This window comes from Pleurodeles waltl, chromosome 4_1 (assembly GCF_031143425.1).
Source record: "Pleurodeles waltl isolate 20211129_DDA chromosome 4_1, aPleWal1.hap1.20221129, whole genome shotgun sequence".
Taxonomy (NCBI): Eukaryota; Metazoa; Chordata; class Amphibia; order Caudata; family Salamandridae; genus Pleurodeles; species Pleurodeles waltl.
Window position 1 is genome coordinate 349103529 of NC_090442.1, and position 15086 is coordinate 349118614.

Sequence of the window (15086 nt, forward strand, 5' to 3'; positions counted from 1 at the left end):
GAATACTCCCACCAACCATCTTTGGTCTGTTTTTATTGTGAAACAACTTTCCTGGATACATTTATGTAACTTCCTTTTTGACCAAAACAATACTCGTGCTTCCTTTTCAATCAATGAGTTAATGCTCTCAGCAGCCCTCTGGATATGAATAAAATTGTAATGTTTTTTCCCATCAACAACCTGTTCGAACACTGCTCTAAGTCCTGAAGAGCTAGCATCTGTTCTCAGTATGGTCTTGGGCCCTGGTTCAAAGCTGTCTAGCTTAGCTGCTTTACTTAAGCTATTTATTACACTCTGAAACTCTTCCTCACACTCTATTGAACAAACAAATGCTGCTCCTTTTTTAATAACCATCTCATACTCTCACACTTATCAGAGAAGTTGGGTACAAACTTAGTATAGTACTCTATTGTATCCAAAAGTGTGAACAATAATTCTTTGTTATTAGGACTGGGAATGCTTGTAATTGCTCTTAACAAATCTTTCTTGCACTTAATCCCATTGCCAGTAACTAAATGACCCAGGTATTCAATGTTCTTTAGACCAAATTTGCATTTGTCCTGCTTAAGCTCAATCCACTAGCCTCAAGTCTAGATATTGTCTCTTGTAGTCTTGCATCATGTTTGTTCCGTGTTTACCATACAAAAATACATCATCCAGATATATTTTTTTCTCCAGAGACACCTGCCAAAACTCGTTCCATACTCATTTGAAGAACTGCAGATGCTGAGATTAGCCTAAAATGCATGCAAAGGAATTTAAATGTACCATATTGTGTTATAAAGGCAGTGAGATCTTGATAGGAATGATGCAGATTAATCGGATGATATGCAGGGGTGAGATCCAAAGAAGCTGTATATTTGGCAACTTCTACTCTGCACAGCATTTCAGTAATATTGGGTAAAAGATGATGATCCACTACTATTGCTTTATTCAGCTCCCACAAGTCCACATAGAACTCTTTTTTCATACCATATTTCATCATCAAAGGAACACCCCTTACTTTATAAGTCACAGGCACAACTCCAGACTTGAGTTTTATTTGAAGTACATAATGTTTTAAACAGCCTAAATCTTTCTTAAAAACCTCAGGAAACAATTGCTCTACTCTCTATTTCACATATTTTTTTACCAACTCCTAAAGAGACTGTTGTCTTTTTGTCTTTCAACCTTACTGATGGTAACTCATTTGGATCCAAATAAAACTCTAATTCTTTCTGCAGTATCCAACTAATTAGAGAGTCTGCCTGCGTGGGGGAAAAGGTGTGTCACCTCCACCCTTGAAAGGCTTTGTCTTCTGGCCCCACAGAGAATAGGCTCCCGCCCCAGGGGTCCAGAATCAGGTCTGGTCTTTAAACCATGCCAGGGCTGCTAGGTTTAAATTTGATAATAAACCCAACACTGGCACCAGTGAGCATTTAATATGCTAAGTTGTTTGATACAAAACAACCCAGGATTCAGAGAGGCCATCGTGTAGCTGGGGAACTTGTAATGACCAGTGTCCAGCAGATGCATTGGCTATGGTTTCCCTGTACACTTACTATCTCTAAGAGTTAGTAAACACACAGTAGGAGCCTATTTGCTCATGCACACATAGGCCCTCACATGCCATGTAGTGCACCCTCCCTTAGTGCTGCCAGGCCTGCCAGAGGGGTGACTTTCCTAAAGTGCATGCACTGCTAGTGGATTGGCACGATTGGTGAGTGCTATGTTGAGTTTGCAATTCTGAGATATACCTTGTCATGCACTTGCAATGGCAGTCTGCTTGAGGTTGGTGTGGGGCCTCCAACGGTATCTTGGGACTCCAAGAGTAGCACAATTGGTGCTGCAGCTCTGGGGGCCCTCTTAAGTATCCATGACTGAGGTACCAGGGGCTCCATTTACTAGTGGCTTACAAGGGTGAATGGAGTGCCATTACATAGTAAAGTGTTGGGGAAAGAGATAAGGCCTTGGTAGCCTGTTTAGTGGGGGCCCAGGGCACTTACAGTTAAAAAATTAACATAATTTGCCAGGCAAAATGCGGGGGGCTAACTATATTAAAAGAGGCCTTTTCTCACACTACCCTTCCTTCAACTGAAAGGGGATGAAACTACCCTTCCCCTAGGGAGTCTTCACCCTCTAAGTGGAAAAACCTGGAAAGGCCATCTGCATTGGCAGTCCCAGGTCTGAGTTCCTCTTTAAAGTCCATTCCCTGTGGAGGTATGGACCACCTAAGCAGTTTGGGGTTTTCACCTTTCAGCTGTTGTAACCACCTGAGAGGCCTGTGGTCTGTTTGATCTATGCAGATAGTGTCTGCATAGCAGCGGAGGTATTTCCAATTTTCCCCCCATTGGCGCATGCTATCTGTTATTTTGCATGCACAAGATGTGAGACTAAAGAATTCCGCTCTCTTGTGATCTGAAACACAATTTTTTACTTTCTTGCATGAGTTAGTGCCCCGCGAGCAACTTACGGTGCGTCTTTTCTTATATAAGCGCGCACGAGTGAGCTCCTTCGACTGCTGCTTCAACCTGGTGAAGCTGAAGCAGCTAAAATCTACAACTTTGAGTAAAAAATCTTCTCTAATTGACCATTCGCATTGATATTGTTTTGTGAGAAGTACACATTTTTTTTCTTTTTCCCAAAAATAGGAAGTGCCCCAGAGACTCCAACTTCCTATCCAGCAGGCTACTACCCCTGCTTTGCCCATCTCCTGGCCACTTTTCACTTGGATTTCGAGCTGGAAGGATCACTTTTTTTTCTCCTGGATATATATAATAAATTTAAGGACAGTTGTATTGGACTTTTCAAAAGTAAGTTAAAAAACACTTGCATAAGGGTGTTGTACAACTGTTATGTTTGCTAGGGGGCATGCCCCAGGATTAATCTGTAGTTTTATTCTTTTTTTTTTTATTATGTTGGTGGGTGGCCTGCATTTGTGGGATAGTTATTTTATTTACTTGTAATATTTGTTCTACAAAGGAAAATGTTTAACAGTGCACTACATTTGCTCTATATTCTGTTTTGTAAATTTGCAATATCCATTTACTTGAATGTTAAAGTAAAGTGGCTTAGCCTGCTAATGAAATAGGCCTTCCAGCTGTAGGCCCAGTACTAGTCATGGGTGCATGAGGACATTGTGTGTGCAGGGGTTAGATAGTACTTGATGCCTTTGTATGATGTGGGTTGTTGTAAAAGTTTCTAGCCCCTTTAATTTAAGTTTTTGGAATTACTAATACTGACTTCATGCTATTTTTTTCTACTGAACGAATGCCTTTTTTGTGTCGCCAGCGCGTGTGAGTGTTTTTCATAGGCCACCATTATTTGTATTCATCCTGCTTGTTGTTTGATGTGGCTGTTGGCCTTTTTGTTCAGGCAGTCAGTAGTCCTGCATGTGTTCTTTTTTGTTGTGATGGCCATGCCTCCTTGCTGATTGTTGTTTGACCATGTGGCTGGTGACCGTTTTGTGTAAGCAGCCAGTCTGCTTTAGGCCTGCCTGAGTTCTTTTGTGTTGCAGTGGCCATGCTTCCTTGCTGGTTGTTGTTTGACCATGTCGCTGGTGGCCATTTTGTGTAGGCAGACAGTATGTTTAAGGTCTGCATGTGTTGGTGGCCATGCCTCCAAGCTGGTGGTTTTCAACCATGTGGCTGGCAGCCATTTTGTGTGTTGTTTATTCAGGAATAGTAGGTCAATGATGCTTATTACTAAATGTAGTGTATGCACAGTTTTTTATATTTATATACTTTTTGCATTTTCTTTTTCACCTCCATCAATCCTTGCCTCCCAAATCCCTGTGGTTTTCCATGCTATTCCCCTGCCCCTAGTACATCAGCAATTGCAATCTATTTTAAACAATGCTTTTCTTTTTCTTCTATTTTTTCACAACCTTTATTTTATTTTATTTTATAATATCAGATTAATAATAATAATAATAATAATAATAATAATAATATTTGTTCTATACGTTGTTTCTTTCTTTTCAATGTTTTTTTACATAAATAAATTTTTTTCTACATTTTTCCCATTAGCCCCATGTCTGCCATAGGCGTACAGTTGCACTACATTTCATAATATTACATTATTCAAGGATTATTTTTATTTCATTTGTCACCAGCACCTCCCTGAGGGCCACATGCCAACTTGAATGCAGACAGATAAAGCTAACAGTTACATTATGTATGTTGTAGTTGTTGCTCTCTTATCCTTCATGATTTACTTGCTAATGAAAGTTAATGCTGATGTGTTGCTTTTATGAATGGATATACTGTATTTCATAATTATTTATATGTTTATTTAAGTAACCATTCTATGATATTGTTTGTTTCTTCTACTAATGCAACTGCAACAACAATGCCACATTTCACTGATCTTTCTTGCATGTTTGCTTTTAGGTGCACAAAGAGAAAGAGATATCACCCATAGTTTTGCCAGACAGAAGGCCTGTGGTCGACGTGACGCATGACCACACTCACACGACAAAACAGACATCTCTTCAGTTGCTGAAACTAAGTGCTACTGCCAACTGACAGCTTCAAGATGGCCCCAAAGAAAGCTGCTACCAAGAAAGCAGCCATTGATAAGAAAGAGCTTCCCACCGCTAGTATGTCGCCTGAGACCTTTTCTGAGCCAAGACATATGCCTGCTGCACCAGGCTCTGGGGAGCAAACTAGGAGCACCATTTCCTCATCAGTGGCCCCCATTCCAAAGTAGGCTCAAACCCATATCTGGCACAGAGGCAGCCTCTCTAATCACAGAAACTCTGACGAGCAGTGACATTGAATTGGCCTTCTTTCTCTCTCAAAGTAGACCTCAATCATTTTCAGAAACTTAGGCCAGTGAACAACAACCGCAGACAGCAATATCAGTTCCTCCTGAAGTAGGAGCACATCACAATGTTGAGCTTCATGCAGAGGAAGCCGAAGAAGCCCCTCTTTCACAAGACCCAGTGTCTTCCAGATCTCCATCATCTTCTTCCTCAAGCCACCATTCTGATGATCAAGATCCACTTGGATGCCATCTCAGTCTGAGACACGCCAGGAGAGGCAAGGAGTGAAAACAAAGGTTCATGAAAGCCTTAGAGATGTGTATGAAGAAGAAGAGGATGTCAAGTCTGATGATGAGCCAGTCATCATGGATGTTAGCCCACCCCTAGTGGAGTCAAACATTACCCCAACTTCTCAACCTGCTCCGAGAGATGTGGCAGCGATACCACCACCTCCACCAGCTTCCATATTTACCATGCCCCAGGTGCGACATATATACACACCAACCTCAGTAGAAGAAGGCATTGCAGCTGCAGAGAGTACATCATCAAAACAACATCCACCTAACGGCACTTCTTCAGACATTGGCAGTAACACCAGTGTTAGAAAGCTCAACTCCCCAGTTTTGGACTTCTTTACGGTTGGTGAAAAGGAGCCAAACATTGCCATATGCTCCATTTGCAGAGCAAGTATTAGTCACGGTAAGCTTGGTACAAATGATGGAACCGGAGGCCAAACAACCCATTTGAGAAAACACCACGCAATCTGCTGGGAGGCGCACCTTAGCGGCCAAAAGGAAAAGCCTGCAAGTGGTGTTAGTGAAAGTGCTCAAAGCATGGAATCTGATTTGATCATGGTGGAAGGTGAAGAAGAAGGTGACTGTTTTGGCACAGAAATCAGCTCTGTCCCCAGCAGTGCAGTAATATTGTTGCCCACATCAACAACATTGCAATGGCACAGGAGGACTCAGAGTCAGGTCGAAACACCAAGGCAAGAACCTACAGTGGCCGCCCCCTTGAGATGCACATTGAGCTTTCCACCACCTTCTAAGTTACCTGCATCAGTGGCACCATTAAAGAAATAACCCAGGTCACTATTAGTGCTATGTTTAGGCAGAAGGGGCAGTACACACGCAACCACCCAACGGCATGTTTGTACAATGGGAAGCTGGCTAAAAAGTTGGCATTGGACCTCTTCCCTTTTTCGTTTGTGGAAGGAGTGGGTCTTCTAGAATTTGTGGTGGCTATCTGCCCTAAATGGAGGGTTCCCAGCTGGACCTATTTTGCCAGAGTTGCTGTTCCAGTGCTACATAATGATGTGCTGGAATTGGTTGGACAAGCTTTGCAGCACAGTGCTTTCCAGATAATCCACCTGACGACATATGGACCAGTTGTCAAGCCACAGATTACATGTGCATCACTGCACACTGGATTTCTTTTATCGGGGTTAGGGCATGGTATCTGCAGGTGTTGATACAGCTGAAATGTTTAATGGTGCTCGGAAGCATGCAACAGTAGCTATGTTTGCCATGGAGAAATCCCATACAGCTGCAAACATCTTGGATGACTTTAACAACAAGGTCTTTGAATGGCTGCACCCCAGAGTGCTTAACATTGGATTAGTTGCTGCAAACAATGGCAGTAATGTAGTTAAGGCCATGTCAGATGTGGCTATTTCAGGGTCCTGTGTTTGGTGCACTTCATAAACATAATTATATAGGACTTCCTCAAAAAAGAACCTTGAGTCAATAATTTACTGTCCACATGCAGAAGAATCTGTACTAATTTTAGCCATTCTTTTAAAGCCCACAAGCTGTTGAGGATTATCCAGTGTGCTAATTGAATGCCACTTAAAGCCCTCATAAAGGAGGTGCCAACACATTGGAATTCTAATTATTACATGTTACAATGTCTGTTTGAGCAGTACAGGTGAATCACTGAATTTGTCATGCAAAGAGGATATGTGACTGTGAAAGGCATGATCATTGAGCTGGACCAATGCGGCCTGGTCATATGCCTGACAGAGATGCTGATTCCCTGAAATTTTTACATGAGAAGTCAGCAAGGAGGAATCAAGGTAAAGCTATCCCACTGATGCATATGCTGTAGAAACAGGTAAAGGAAGTGTCTCAAACGTACGCAGGTGTAGATGGAAAAACATATGGGCTGGAGTTGGTGGAGAGGTTATACCTTTGCTTATTATTTAATACAAGGCTTCAAAGAGACATTGTGTCATCCAAACATTACATCTGTGCCACAATTATTGACTCATGGTACAAACAATTACTGGCCACTTTCATTCCTTTTTCTGATGAGAATGTTTTTAACCTACAAAACATGGATTGCTGAGGAAGCCAGGGACCTAGAAAAAGAATAGCTGGAAATTAGATGCCCAATCACAGGTAGAAGTTCTGGGGTGCAGCCTACAACTTCATTGCAGCCAAAATTGACACCAGCAAAAAGTACAGAAGCAACAGCCCTAAAGTCTGCATTTGACTAGTTTCTAAAGGCAGGGCTTAAGTCCACCGCAGTGGCGAAGGCAACAGAGCTCGAGCAAGGTGGAGCACCAATGACTATTGAGCAGATGGTCCAGGCCTACCTGGACGATCCAACGGGGGTCTAGCTGGATCAAAACCCATTGGTGTATTGGTATGGGAAGAGGCGCCAATGGGCAGTGCTAAGCAGGCTGTCTATAAAGTATATGGCTTGCCCTGTAGCCACTCTGTCCGCTGAGCATGTGTTCAGTGCAGCTGGTGCAGTTGTGACAGTGAAAAGGACCAGTCTCTTGCCCCTAAATGTTGAGAAATTGACCATGATCAAAATTAATGAGCACTTTATTCCACCAAATTACAGCATGCCTGATGTTCCACAGGAGGTGGATGAGGGTGATGATTGGTTGGACTCAGGTCATGGTAGTGTGTTAGCTGGCCAACTTCTGAGGGAAACACCTGAGTTTGAGGACAAACTCTACTTCCCTCATTGGACCTGGGGCACCATAGAGCTTTCTACTTTCTATAATGAAGAGCTTTGAGAAAATAAATAGCTAGCTGTGAAAACCTTATTAGTGGATATTGCTTGTTTCTGTCTACATTACTAATGAACCACATCTGTTTTAGGCACATGTATGGTCGAATTGTAGTTGGACCAGTGTGCATTGAAGAAGCCCCCAAACCCACCAAAATCACATCAAGGAGATTTGGGAAACAATGCATGCCTCCATTATGTGCCTATCCTTTCCTTTTGTTCCCTAGCGAGATTGCCCCAGATATTTGATTTACAACTTGCTGTCCAATGTGTGTTTCATTACCCGAAGAGGATCAGCCATGTGCCACTATGCTTGATTGGAATAGGTAAGTACTGCTATACATGCCTCAAAGAAGGATGTGAGGGATACATGTTTCAATGTTGAGAATTGAGATGGTTGGTGTGACTCATCATGTCTAGTGGTGGCAGATAGTGAGAGAATTCAGGCTAGGGCCATAGGCAGTGAAAGAAAGGTGTTGTTTCAGGTCTCTTGTGCACCGTTCTACCCCGTGTGGACTGCACACTAGACAGGCCAGTGCACAAGAGGCCTGAAAGAGCAGCTTTCATTGCCTACGGCCATCCTGATTACACTCATCTCAGAAGTGCTAAGATGTTTAGCGCTTCCGAGATGGGCTTTTTGAGGAGAACTCCGCAGGGCACAGATCTCCAACTTCATGGAATCATACGGAGTTTTTTTTTTCAACTCTGCAGAACTCCACCAAGATGGACTCCGTTCACTATGCCCAGGTCTACGTTCTCACAAAATATGTGTAGAATACCTTACATGGGCATTCAATCTTCAGTACATGTGTTTTGTCTGAACATTACCACTACACCACAAGATAAGATACACAAGGGGAGAGGAAAGCAAAAGAAGGAAGCTACAGACAGACTATCATAGCCAGACAGTTCGAAGTAGAGAAACTCAAAGTATAGAAAATAAGTAAATAGGGTAAGGGAGGGATAACAAGATTTTACGAAACACATAAATCGAAGTGGAGTTGGAAAAAAATTAGGAGATAGGCACAGTAAAAGGTAAGAAATAATTATAAGCGTGGAGCAGAAAAAGTTAGGGAAATAAATATTAACAACAACAGGAGGACTTACTGGGGACAGAAGACCTGTCTGCCCTGGCACTTGTGGAGGGGCCATCAGCAGCCTAGCCCACCTCAACAGCTCTTCTCCTAGCCCTGGATGCTGGCTGATGTAAGAAAAGTTTTTAGAAAAGATTAGTAGTGCTGTTAATAAATAATCTCTCCAAGAATATACCTTTTTTTTAAAGGAAAAGACAAACGTAACAACAATTCTACATCAGAGTTTCAGGGTCCTGGATAATATAATAATGTTAGTATCAAGAACCGTCCTTCTATTTAAAATTTCTTAACCTTATTCCTAATTTCCTAAACTACATTTTGGAATTACTAATAACTTGCAATGAATGATTTCTACAGTTCTCATCTCATTATCAATCTCAATGCATTAGATTGGATGCACACATAAATACTACACATCACTGGGAAATTGCTTGCCAATTGGCACTGTATGAGCTATGAAAAAGAAAGGCACAGATAGTTGAGAGAACATGCAAAATCACTAATACTAATATATTAACGATGACTTTCTTTGACAGGACACAGGACTCAGGACTCAGGCGGTGTCTCTGCATTACTTCTTAATCAGGCCAAGCAAGCGCAGAAAAGAAGTACAATTACGTAGCACTGAGCATCTGTCTAGATGACGATTGTTAGACTGCCAGCTTTTTGGCATGTCTCCCTAGTCTTTTTACCTTCTGACTTCCTGTTTTTATGGCATGCTGGACCCTGTTTTTGCTACTTTATTGTCTCTGTGCACTTTACCACTGCTGATCCATGCTAGAGTGCAAGTGCTACCTATGTAAATTGTATTAGTGATTGGTTTATCCATGATTGGAGTATTTGATGTACTAGTAAGACCCTAGTAAAATGCACTAGAGGTCCTAGGGCCTGTAAATCAAATGCTACTAGTGGGCCTGCAGCACTGATTGTATTACCCACATAGGTAGCCCTGTAAACATGGCTCAGACCTGCCACTGCAGTGTCTGTGTGTGCAGTTGTAAACTGCCAATTTGACCTGGCAAGTGTACCCACTTACCAGGCCCAAACCTTCCCTTTTACTACATGTAAGGTGCCCCTAAGTTAGGCTCTATGCAACCCCAAGGGCAGGGTGCAGTGTATGTTAAAAGTGGGACATGTACTGGTTTATTTTTCATGTCCTAACAGTGAAATACTGCAAAATTAGTTTTTCACTGTTACAAGGCCTATCTCTCTCATAGGTTAACATGGGAGCTGCCATTAATTATCCTTAAAGTTCAGTTTCCCTTTGAGAGCAGATAGAGATGTGGAATTTGGGGTCTCCGAACTCACAATTTAAAAATAAAGCTTTTGTTAAGGTTGGTTTTTAAATTATTTGTTTGATAATGCCACTTTTAGAAAGTGGGCATTTTCTTGCTTAAACCATTCTGTGCTTCTGCCTTCCTATGTTTTCCATGCCTGGGTCAGACCGACAGTTGGGCTGTTGTGAATTCCCACTTGGCACAAAGGGAGCTGGGGTGTAGCCTGCATATCCTGATGGGTCATCTGGGCTAGAGTGGAGGGAGGAGTAGTCACTTACAGCTGAAAGGACTGTGCCTGCCCTCACACAATGCAGTCTCCAACCCCATGGAGTATGTCTATGGCCAGGCATGGGCAAGGCAGGATCTTATGCCAACTTCAAAGGCAGAAAGGGGTATAACTAGTGGACCCAAAACCTTAGACTTTTAAAATCTTTCTGGATCAGGAGAAACCTCTGCCAAGGAGAAGAGTTGAAAAGCTGGAGGAGGAGAATTGCCCATTTGCTGTGTTGCTTTGCTGGGTTGGCCTGCAGTTGCTGCTTCTGCCTCAAAAGAGAGCAAAGTGTGAGCTTTGCTGTGTACCCTGCATTAGAGATTTCTCCAAAGGCTTGGAGTGGAGCTTGCTTCCTGTTGAACGTCTCAGGGACACCAAAGACTTCAGTTTAATCTGCCTGCAGCACTGGGAACTGTGTTTTGTGCTGTTCAGGAGGAAAAACCAGTACAATCCTGCCAACAATGCTGCTGGACTGCACAGTGACCTGCTGATGCTGCACTGAGCCACACCGTCCCACTTCCCACTGCAACCCTAGTCTCACTGCTGCCGCCATCTGATGCCACCACCGAACCGCTGCTTGCACTTGGCCTGTGGGCCCCACGCTCTGGCATTGCCTTGCTCAAACCGCAGCTTGGGCAGCTCCGACAACGAAGCTCCTGCTGACACCGGTGCCGTTGCATGCACTGTGGCCTGTGAACATCGCTTGTGAGGTACACAAAGAACAGTCACGTCCCGCACCACAGCCCTGATCCACCGACGCCAGCACCATCAACTCCAGTGTTGTCACCAGGCGTCCCTGTCTGCACTGCGACCCGTGGATGCCCCACAGAGCCCATCCCGTGCCGCACCGCTGACTTGGGCCTACCGACAACAGCGCTTCAGCAACAACGATACCGTTGTCTGCTCTGTGACCTGGTGACGATGCACGTCGCACCACCCCACTTCACACCGCAGCCCTGGTCTCACCAATGCCACTGGATTCCGTCACCGAGCCGTTGTCTACACCATGACCTGTGGGCACTGCACATCGCATCGTCCCGCTGGGCACCGAAGCCCCGACACCATCCGTGCCAGCACTCCTCACTTAATCAGCCCGGAGTTCGATCCGCAACGCATGTGACTTAAAGGGCCCGACGACCTCTGCACCGACCTCTGGAATCGACACCTGCGACACCAGCAACGCCGCTCTCCAGATCTCATTGCGAGGATCATGTTGCCCTACAATTCCAAGGTAACATTTGCAATCGCCCCAACACCATAACTTACCCACAATGCCGCGGCCAGCCTGAACTGTCGGTTTTGTTGATCACGACGCCTGATAGCCCCAGGTGGAGCTATCAACTTCAAGGAACTATCTTTTCAAGTAACTTTTGCAGAATTAGTATACTTATTAATGTGTGTTGGATTTTATCATATTTGGTCTTTTTTACACAGATAAATATTGGTTATTTTTCTAAAACTGGTGTGGTGTCCTTTTGTACTGTTTTCACTGTGTTACTGTGTGTTATATGCAAATGCTTTACACATTGCTTCTGGGAGAAGCCTGACTGCTCGTGCAAAGCTACCAAGGAGGTGAGCAGGGGTTATCTGAGCTGGGTATCTCCCTTATACTGACTAGAGTGAGGGTCCCTACTTGGACAGGGTGCAAACAGACTGATTACACAATATTGTATTTGTAACATAAGGTTAACTTACCTGCGTGTTACTGAGCTAGATGCTTGCTATTTGGGAAGAAAAACTATTAGCATAGAGCATAACTAATAATAATTAATTTGTACTCACCGAGCCATGCAATCTCAACGCCTAGCGGGTCGAGCAGGTTGTCTCCCGATCCATGATGTCGGCGCCCGGGAAAACCAGCTGTTGCTGGGTGTGCCGGACACCAGAGCTGCGTGCACAGCCCAGCGCACCCTCTTACAGAAGCTGTGTCCAGAACCGGGCCTGCTGCCAAGGTAGGGGGGAGGAGGGGCTGGACATAAAAGACCAAGGTAGCCACCTCCAAAAATATGGCACGGGCTGCACCCCTTGTGGTCGTCTCCTTCCGTGAGGAAGTTGGCTGGCAGATAGGGGCCTGGTGTTCCCCTTCTGTGCCATGGTGCTGGGGACGTGGTGGGGGGAGAGGTAAGGAAGGCGGGATTAAGAAAAAGGAAACAAAAAAGAAAAGAGAAAGTTAAAAAGTCACAAAAAAAAAACCACACAAAAAAGGGAAAAAGTTCAAATATAAAAAGAGAACGTGAAAAGCTAATATAGTAAAGAGAAACTAGGTGAAAAAAGATTTTAAAAGTGGGGGATGAGAGAGATAAAAAAAGGCTCATAAAAGTAGGTCCCAGCACCATAAACAAGCAAAGCAACAAGATGGCCGTGATTATTCAAACCGCGTTGTGCCAATTGCATGCGAAGTCTAATGCAAGATACAACTTTGCTTTGCCAGTGACGTTAAATGTCACGCAAACGGACGAGGCAAGAAACTCCGCCCAGTAACGGAACTCCACGTATCATAACAGGTTTTTTTTTTACTTCATGTTGCTCTGCTACGCACACTCCACCCAGACCTACTATAAAGTGGGAACCAAACAGGTATGGCCTCAGCTTATTTAAGGCCCAGACCACAGCAAAGGCTTCCCTCTCTGCAGCACTTCATTTCTGTACCCTGGGGAGTAGTCTTCTGCTTATAAAAGCAACATACTGGTCATGTCCCTCATCATTTGTCTGGGCTAGGACTGCTCCTAACCCAAGTTCTGAGGCATCTTTTTGTACAATATACTGCCTGAGGTAATCTGGAGCTTTCAGGACTGGGGCAGATCAAATTGCATCCATCTAATTGGCAAAAGCCTTTTGAGAATTAATCTTTTTGGGCATTTTCTTGGTGGTGAGCTCTGTGGGGGGCACTATAATGCCATAATCCTTCACAAACCTCCTATAGTACCCAGGCAAGCCAATACATGCCCTGACATGAGTCTGTGTGGCTCGAGCTTCCCAGTATCCTTTACAGAGAGCCCTTAGTCTGGGATATTTCAATCCCATCTGTGAGAAAACAGGGCTGATTGCAGAGGCCCCCTAACTTTTTGCCCCTATTTTTCAGTTTTTGCTGGTATTTTCCTGACTCTAATGGTGCCCTGGGTACTGCTAACCAGTCCCAGGGCCTGTGTTCTGTGTTCTGTGTAAAATGAGTATGCAAATTAAGCAAATAATAATTGGCTATGTCAACCTACCTATAAGCCCCTAGTATATGGGGTGCAGGTCGGTTTAGGGACCCTAGCATAGATAGTGCACCAGGTAGGCCTGCCTTACTGGCTACTTTTAAACTAAAGTTATATGAAAATTCAACTTTGGAATAAAAAATACTTCAAAAGTCTTAAATTACCTTATTTTTACATATACGTCACCCCTAAGGTATGCCCTGTGTGCCCCTAGGGTTGGGTGCCATGTAACTATAAGCAGAGACCTTATATCAACAGCTTTATAAGCCCTGGTGAGGTAAAATAGTGAAATTTGTTTTTCCCTCACTGTAGTGAATGGCCTGGCATCCATAGGGTGAAATGGGGCGACTTAATTTGAATAAACAAAGTACCCTTAAGTGTCAGACACCTTGAGTTTGGACTCAAATTAATTGTTATTATAAATCCCACAACTTACAATGGTTGGATTTAATATAACTTGTTCAGGTAAAGAGTTTTAAAACTGAAAGTTGCCAACTTGAGCTCTGTAGTGCCCTTCTCTGATTGGCCAAGCTCTGGCAGTCTGGTCAGACTGCCTTGATGTGGTGTGAAGTGGCTTGGGCAGAACACAAAGGATGTGCCTGGAGCAGGAGATCTGCCTCAGCAGATGGGGAAGCAGGAGGGCAGCCAAACTGGTCTTCAAAGGCAGGGAAGGACATTTGGAGCAGCCCAGCACCTCCCTCACATCCTAATACCCCAAACAATTAGGTACCCTTTTGATTAGATTAGGAGAGGGTAGGAGAGGGGTGTATTTAGGATTTTTAGCCACACCAGTGGGTGGGCTCAGCCAGATCTAACCTCCAAAAATCACTTTCAGCCATTTTGGATTTTTGAGAAATGTTGCTCCCTCGGATTGATTTTATCCACACTTCCCAGGAAGTGGTCTTCAAAGGGGGAAGGAGCCTGCCTGTGACCCAGGATCGACCTGTTTCTCAGCCAGGAGTAAGGATGAATATAGCAGAGCTGCACCCACACCTCAGATCCCTACAAAGAACAAGACAAAGAAGAAGAAGAACTGCCCTCCTGGACCCTTGACCTGCACATGGACACTGAACTCTGAAGGACTGCACCAGCTGCACACTTGAGATTCACCACTAAAAGGAATTTGCCTGTCTTCTACTGCTTCAAGAAGGGACTCCCTGTTTGCTACAGGTTCAAAGGAGCTGTCCACAGTCCCCTGCATTAAATCCTGCAAGCAGAGCCCAGCTTACCAACGTCCAGTGGCCATTTGAGGATGCTGACCAGGTGCATTCTGGGAATTGTAGTCCCAACTCCCAAGGAGCAACTCAGAGCTTCTGGAACCTTGGATCAAGTTGTGGACACTTCAAGGACCCAAAAAGGACCTCTGGAAGAAGATCCAGAAGTTTGGAGTTGTTTGGAGCAACTCCATAAGTTGAAGAGGTGCATTGTGGGAGTTGTAGTCCCAGACCCCAAGAGGAAAACCAGAGCCTCTGAACCCTT